At 43.1% G+C, this 8997-nt stretch overlaps 1 non-coding gene across 1 annotated transcript; it reads right to left on the reverse strand.

The window, feature by feature from the left end:
• Window positions 1-126: 126 nt before the first annotated feature.
• LOC131270931 (5.8S ribosomal RNA) lies at window positions 127-281 on the reverse strand. Its single transcript, XR_009179923.1, has one exon. It is a non-coding gene; the product is annotated as a 5.8S ribosomal RNA (ribosomal RNA).
• Window positions 282-8997: the final 8716 nt, after the last annotated feature.

Below are 8997 nucleotides of genomic sequence, written 5' to 3' on the forward strand. Positions count from 1 at the left end.
AGTATATTGTAAACCACGGGTTCTTTAATGCTAGCGGGTCGTCGCGACCCTAGTTAACATCATGGTGCACGTCTCGTGACGGGTGTCACGGCGTAGTTAAATGTATGCGATACATTTCTCAAATATAAGCGCTCAGTCATCTGTACATCATGGTAGGTTCCCACGACGTGCAATATGCGTTCAACTTATCAATGTTCATGTGTCCTGCAGTTCACATTATGACGCGCAGTTAGCTGCGGTCTTCATCGATCCATGAGCCGAGTGATCCACTGCCGAGGGTGACTAACTTGCGTAAGCCGCCGCTGTGCGCGTATACCCGTTCCCCGTAGGGAGGAGCAAGCCGCCGCTTAGAGACGAAGCATAAAGTGTCCTCATTCCACATAGGGCAAGCTGGATGAATCCATTTTACCCAGGACGGCCGAAGCGGCGTGGACCAGGGGAGAACTGAACCTTATACTTCACACCACAGTAAGTCTACGTGTCCTCTTCCACATAGGGCAAGCTAGAACTAACTATCTTACCCAGGACTGCCGAAGCAGCGTGGACCAGGGGAGGAACACACTTTTCATGGAAACGTAAGGCATCCATGACTGCCATAACGTAAGCCGCCGCTGTGCGCGTATACCCGTTCCCCGTAGGGAGGAGCAAGCCGCCGCTTAGAGACGAAGCATAAAGTGTCCTCATTCCACATAGGGCAAGCTGGATGAATCCATTTTACCCAGGACGGCCGAAGCGGCGTGGACCAGGGGAGAACTGAACTTTATACTTCACACCACAGTAAGTCTACGTGTCCTCTTCCACATAGGGCAAGCTAGAACTAACTATCTTACCCAGGACTGCCGAAGCAGCGTGGACCAGGGGAGGAACACACTTTTCATAGAAACGTAAGGCATCCATGACTGCCATAGTGCGTAAGCCGCCGCTGTGCGCGTAAACCCGTTCCCCGTAGGGAGGAGTCAAGCCGCCGCTTAGAGACGAAGTATGAAGTGTCCTCTTCCACATAGGGCAAGCTAGAATGAACTATCTTACCCAGGACCGCCGAAGCAGCGTGGACCAGGGGAGAACTGAACTTTATACTTCACACCACAGTATTGAGTAATGTGCCCTCTTCCACATAGGGCAAGCTGGAATGTTCCATTTTACCCAGGACGGCCGAAGCGGCGTGGACCAGTGGAGGACTACACAATCATGAGGTTTGATATCGACTTGTGTGTTTCAATAGGATACCGATGGTATGGTTTGAACCGATTTGATTTAGCCATTCTGAAGTCATCACTTGGTTGAAGCGCTGAACTAGGGAGGCATCGTTTACATATATATTGGTTTTCGCATGCTCTACTAGGTTAATGTCATGAGGTTGGCTATCGAGCATGCCCAAGTGATGACTTGATTGTGTGCTTGCTTGAATTCTTCACATTTCATACCATCGGTTAGTTGTCGAATCATTCCTCGATCATAACCTTCGTTCTTGGTTCATGTATGCTCTCTTCCACATAGGGCAAGCTAGAATTAACTATCTTACCCAGGACCGCCGAAGCAGCGTGGACCAGGGGAGAACTATACTTTGTCTTGTATGCCCTCTTCCACATAGGGCAAGCTAGAACTAACTATCTTACCCAGGACCGCCGAAGCAGCGTGGACCAGTGGAGGACTATACTTTGTTCATAACACCACAGAATTGAGTAATGTGCCCTCTTCCACATAGGGCAAGCTAGAATGAACTATCTTACCCAGGACCGCCGGAGCAGTGTGGACCAGTGGAGGACTACACAATCATGAGGTTTGATATCGACTTGTGTGTTTCAATAGGGTACCGATGGTATGTTTTGAACCGATTTGATTTAGCCATTCTGAAGTCATCACTTGGTTGAAGCGCTGAACTAGGGAGGGGCATCGTTTACATATATATTGGTTTTCGCATGCTCTACTAGGTTAATGTCATAGGGTTGGCTATCGAGCATGCCCAAGTGATGACTTGATTGTGTGCTTGCTTGAATTCTTCACATTTCATACCATCGGTTAGTTGTCGAATCATTCCTCGATCATAACCTTCGTTCTTGGTTCATGTATGCTCTCTTCCACATAGGGCAAGCTAGAATTAACTATCTTACCCAGGACCGCCGAAGCAGCGTGGACCAGGGGAGAACTATACTTTGTCTTGTATGCCCTCTTCCACATAGGGCAAGCTTGAATGAACTATCTTACCCAGGACCGCCGGAGCAGCGTGGACCAGTGGAGGACTATACTTTGTTCATTACACCACAGTATTAAGTATGGTGTCCTCTTCCACATAGGGCAAGCTAGAATTAACTATCTTACCCAGGACCGCCGAAGCAGTGTGGACCAGGGGAGGACTATACTTTATACTTCACACACTAGCCAAATTGAAGTCATCACTTGGTTGAAGCACTGAACTAGGGCGAGTCTATCGTTTACTTTGCATTGGGATAATACGCTGCATGCTCTCTTAGGTTAATGTCATGTGATTGGCTATAGAGCATGCCCAAGTGATGACTTTGTTTCAAGCTCAACAGGTAGGGTATTGAGTCCTCTTCCACATAGGGCAAGCTAGAATTAACTATCTTACCCAGGACCGCCGGAGCAGCGTGGACCAGGGGAGAACTATACTTTGTCTTGTATGCCCTCTTCCACATAGGGCAAGCTAGAACTAACTATCTTACCCAGGACTGCAAAGCAGCGTGGACCAGTGGAGGACTATACTTTGTTCATTACACCACAGTATTAAGTATGGTGTCCTCTTCCACATAGGGCAAGCTAGAACTAACTATCTTACCCAGGACCGCCGAAGCAGTGTGGACCAGGGGAGGACTATACTTTATACTTCACACACTAGCCATACTGAAGTCATCACTTGGTTGAAGCGCTGAACTACGGCGGGGTAATCGTTTACAGGTTATAATCATATAGCTGCATGCTCATTAGTAGATAATGGAATATTGTATGGCAATATGAGCATGCCCAAGTGATGACTTTGTTTCAAGCTCAACAGGTAGGGTATTGAGTCCTCTTCCACATAGGGCAAGCTAGAATGAACTATCTTACCCAGGACCGCCGGAGCAGCGTGGACCAGTGGAGGACTCTATACTTTATACTTCACACCACAGTATTGAGTACGACTTGCATAAAGCCCCTAATGAGAACCACGAGGGCTCTCTCAATGTAGAACCACGAGGGCTCTAGTACCGATTCTCTCGGTACGGCTTGGTCCGTGTTCCTTTATGCATGTACTCGCAGAAAGTCTCAACCCGGAGGTCTTGACTTTGATTGTCATAGTTGGACTACGACGGGGCATCCGACCATTGCTGATCGAACACCCCTGATTCACCATCTTTCGGGTAGGCGGTACGCGTACCTCCGGACGCGGAAGTCTCAACCCGGAGGTCTTGACTTTGATTGTCATAGTTGGACTACGACGGGGCATCCGACCATTGCTGATCGAACACCCCTGATTCATCATCTTTCGGGTAGGCGGTGCGCGCACCTCCGACGCGGAAGTCTCAACCCGGAGGTCTTGACTTTGTATTGTCATAGTTGGACTACGACGGGGTATCCGACTCATCGAATACCCCAGAAGCACACCATCTTTCGGGTAGGCGGTACGCGTACCTCCGGACGCGGAAAGTCTCAACCCGGAGGTCTTGACTTTGGTTGTCATAGTTGGACTATGACGGGGCATCCGACCATTGCTGATCGAACACCCCTGTTACACCATCTTTCGGATAGGCGGTGCGCGACACCACCGACGCGGAAAGTCTCAACCCGGAGGTCTTGACTCGATTTTTCATAAATTCTAAGTAAAACATATGTTAGGATGCTGGGAGATGAATGGGATGCTGCATGGAGATAAATCTTGATCTTCTTCATCTCCCATCTTAATACAGTATCCCTACTTAAAGGCATCTCGGACTTAGTCGATTTTTCATAAATTCTAAGAAAAACATATGTTAGGATGCTGGGAGATGAATGGGATGCTGCATGGAGATAAATCTAGATCTTCTCCATCTCCCATCTTAATACAGCATCCCTACTTAAAGGCATCTCGGACTTAGTCGATTTTTCATAAATTCATAGAAAAACATATGTTACGATGCTGCGAGATGAATGGGATGCTGCATGGAGATGCATCTTGATCTCCTACATCTCCCATCTTAATACAGCATCCCTACTTAAAGCCATCTCGGACTTAGTCGATTTTTCATAAATTCTAAGAAATTCATATGTTAGGATGCTGGGAGATGAATGGGATGCTGCATGGAGATGAATCTTGGTCTTCTTCATCTCCCATCTTAATACAGCATCCCTACTTAAAGGCATCTCGGACTTAGTCGATTTTTCATAAATTCTAAGAAAAACATATGTTAGGATGCTGCGAGATGAATGGGATGCTGCATGGAGATGAATCTTGATCTCCGACATCTCCCATCTCAATACAGCATCCCTACTTAAAGGCATCTCGGACTTAGTCGATTTTTCATAAATTCATAGAAATTCATATGTTAGGATGCTGCGAGATGAATGGGATGCTGCATGGAGATGAATCTTGATCTCCTACATCTCTCATCTCAATACAGCATCCCTACTTAAAGCCATCTCGGACTTAGTCGATTTTTCATAAATTCATAGAAATTCATATGTTAGGATGCTGCGAGATGAATGGAATGCTGCATGGAGATGAATCTTGATCTACTTCATCTCCCATCTTAATACAGCATTCCTACTTAAATGCATCTCGGACTTAGTCGATTTTTCATAAATTCATAGAAATTCATATGTGAGGATGCTGCGAGATGAATGGGATGCTGCATGGAGATGAATCTTGATCTTCTTCATCTCCCATCTCAATACAGCATCCCTACTTAAAGGCATCTCGGACTTAGTCGATTTTTCATAAATTCATAGAAATTCATATGTGAGGATGCTGCGAGATGAATGGGATGCTGCATGGAGATGAATCTTGATCTCCTACATCTCTCATCTCAATACAGCATCCCTACTTAAAGCCATCTCGGACTTAGTCGATTTTTCATAAATTCATAGAAATTCATATGTAAGGATGCTGCGAGATGAATGGGATGCTGCTTGGAGATGAATCTTGATCTCCTACATCTCTCATCTCAATACAGCATCCCTACTTAAAGGCATCTCGGACTTAGTCGATTTTTCATAAATTCATAGAAATTCATATGTTAGGATGCTGCGAGATGAATGGGATGCTGCATGGAGATGAATCTTGATCTTCTTCATCTCCCATCCTAATACAGCATCCCTACTTAAAGGCATCTGGGACTTAGTCGATTTTTCATAAATTCTAAGAAATTCATATGTTAGGATGCTGGGAGATGAATGGGATGCTGCATGGAGATGAATCTTGATCTTCGTCACCTCCCATCTCGATACAGCATCCCTACTTAAAGGCATCTCGGACTTAGTCGATTTTTCATAAATTCTAAGAAATTCATATGTTAGGATGCTGCGAGAAGAATGGGATGCTGCATGGAGATGAATCTTGATCTTCTTCATCTCCCATCTCGATACAGCATCCCTACTTAAAGGCATCTCGGACTTATTCGATTTTTCATAAATTCTAAGTAAAACATATGTTAGGATGCTGGGAGATGAATGGGATGCTGCATGGAGATAAATCTTGATCTTCTTCATCTCCCATCTTAATACAGTATCCCTACTTAAAGGCATCTCGGACTTAGTCGATTTTTCATAAATTCTAAGAAAAACATATGTTAGGATGCTGGGAGATGAATGGGATGCTGCATGGAGATAAATCTAGATCTTCTCCATCTCCCATCTTAATACAGCATCCCTACTTAAAGGCATCTCGGACTTAGTCGATTTTTCATAAATTCATAGAAAAACATATGTTACGATGCTGCGAGATGAATGGGATGCTGCATGGAGATGCATCTTGATCTCCTACATCTCCCATCTTAATACAGCATCCCTACTTAAAGCCATCTCGGACTTAGTCGATTTTTCATAAATTCTAAGAAATTCATATGTTAGGATGCTGGGAGATGAATGGGATGCTGCATGGAGATGAATCTTGATCTCCTACATCTCCCATCTCAATACAGCATCCCTACTTAAAGGCTTCTCGGACTTATTCGATTTTTCATAAATTCTAAGAAATTCATATGTTAGGATGCTGGGAGATAAATGGGATGCTGCATGGAGATGAATCTTGATCTCCGACATCTCCCATCTCAATACAGCATCCCTACTTAAAGGCATCTCGGACTTAGTCGATTTTTCATAAATTCATAGAAATTCATATGTTAGGATGCTGCGAGATGAATGGGATGCTGCATGGAGATGAATCTTGATCTTCTTCATCTCCCATCTTAATACAGCATCCCTACTTGAAGGCATCTCGGACTTAGTCGATTTTTCATAAATTCTAAGAAATTCATATGTTAGGATGCTGGGAGATGAATGGGATGCTGCATGGAGATGAATCTTGATCTTCTTCATCTCCCATCTTAATACAGCATCCCTACTTGAAGGCATCTCGGACTTAGTCGATTTTTCATAAATTCTAAGAAATTCATATGTTAGGATGCTGGGAGATGAATGGGATGCTGCATGGAGATGAATCTTGATCTACTTCATCTCCCATCTTAATACAGCATCCCTACTTAAATGCATCTCGGACTTAGTCGATTTTTCATAAATTCATAGAAATTCATATGTTAGGATGCTGGGAGATGAATGGGATGCTGCATGGAGATGAATCTTGATCTTCTTCATCTCCCATCTCAATACAGCATCCCTACTTAAAGGCATCTCGGACTTAGTCGATTTTTCATAAATTCATAGAAATTCATATGTGAGGATGCTGCGAGATGAATGGGATGCTGCATGGAGATGAATCTTGATCTCCTACATCTCTCATCTCAATACAGCATCCCTACTTAAAGCCATCTCGGACTTAGTCGATTTTTCATAAATTCATAGAAATTCATATGTAAGGATGCTGCGAGATGAATGGGATGCTGCTTGGAGATGAATCTTGATCTCCTACATCTCTCATCTCAATACAGCATCCCTACTTAAAGGCATCTCGGACTTAGTCGATTTTTCATAAATTCATAGAAATTCATATGTTAGGATGCTGCGAGATGAATGGGATGCTGCATGGAGATGAATCTTGATCTTCTTCATCTCCCATCCTAATACAGCATCCCTACTTAAAGGCATCTGGGACTTAGTCGATTTTTCATAAATTCTAAGAAATTCATATGTTAGGATGCTGGGAGATGAATGGGATGCTGCATGGAGATGAATCTTGATCTTCTTCATCTCTCATCTTAATACAGCATCCCTACTTAAAGGCATCTCGGACTTAGTCGATTTTTCATAAATTCTTAGAAAAACATGTGTTAGGATGCTGCGAGATGAATGGGATGCTGCATGGAGATGAATCTTGATCTTCTTCATCTCCCATCTCAATACAGCATCCCTACTTAAAGGCATCTCGGACTTAGTCTATTTTTCATAAATTATAAGAAAAACATATGTTAGGATGCTGCGAGATGAATGGGATGCTGCATGGAGATGAATCTTGATCTTCTTCATCTTCCATCTTAATACAGCATCCCTACTTAAAGGCATCTCGGACTTAGTCGATTTTTCATAAATTCTAAGAAAAACATATGTTAGGATGCTGCGAGATGAATGGGATGCTGCATGGAGATGAATCTTGATCTTCTTCATCTCTCATCTTAATACAGCATCCCTACTTAAAGGCATCTCGGACTTAGTCGATTTTTCATAAATTCTTAGAAATTCATATGTTAGGATGCTGCGAGATGAATGGGATGCTGCATGGAGATGAATCTTGATCTTCTTCATCTCCCATCTCAATACAGCATCCCTACTTAAAGCCATCTTGGACTAAGTCGATTTTTCATAAATTCTTAGAAAAACATATGTTAGGATGCTGCGAGATGAATGGGATGCTGCATGGAGATGAATCTTGATCTTCTTCATCTCCCATCTTAATACAGCATCCCTACTTAAAGGCATCTCGGACTTAGTTGATTTTTCATAAATTCTAAGAAAAACATATGTTAGGATGCTGCGAGATGAATGGGATGCTGCATGGAGATGAATCTTGATCTTCTTCATCTTCCATCTTAATACAGCATCCCTACTTAAAGGCATCTCGGACTTAGTCGATTTTTCATAAATTCTAAGAAAAACATATGTTAGGATGCTGCGAGATGAATGGGATGCTGCATGGAGATGAATCTTGATCTTCTTCATCTCTCATCTTAATACAGCATCCCTACTTAAAGGCATCTCGGACTTAGTCGATTTTTCATAAATTCTTAGAAATTCATATGTTAGGATGCTGCGAGATGAATGGGATGCTGCATGGAGATGAATCTTGATCTTCTTCATCTCCCATCTCAATACAGCATCCCTACTTAAAGCCATCTCGGACTAAGTCGATTTTTCATAAATTCTTAGAAAAACATATGTTAGGATGCTGCGAGATGAATGGGATGCTGCATGGAGATGAATCTTGATCTTCTTCATCTCCCATCTTAATACAGCATCCCTACTTAAAGGCATCTCGGACTTAGTTGATTTTTCATAAATTCTAAGAAAAACATATGTTAGGATGCTGCGAGATGAATGGGATGCTGCATGGAGATGAATCTTGATCTTCTTCATCTCCCATCTTAATACAGCATCCCTACTTAAAGGCATCTCGGACTTAGTCGATTTTTCATAAATTCTAAGAAAAATATATGTTAGGATGCTGCGAGATGGATGGGATGCTGCATGGGAATGAATCTTGATCTTCTTCATCTCCCATCTTAATACAGCATCCCTACTTAAAGGCATCTCGGACTTAGTCGATTTTTCCTAAATTCTAAGAAATTCATAGGTAAGGATGCTGCGAGATGAATGGGATGCTGCATGGAGATGAATCTTGATCTCCTACATCTCCCA

Source organism: Anopheles coustani (assembly GCF_943734705.1).
Source record: "Anopheles coustani chromosome X unlocalized genomic scaffold, idAnoCousDA_361_x.2 X_unloc_73, whole genome shotgun sequence".
Lineage (NCBI taxonomy): Eukaryota > Metazoa > Arthropoda > Insecta > Diptera > Culicidae > Anopheles > Anopheles coustani.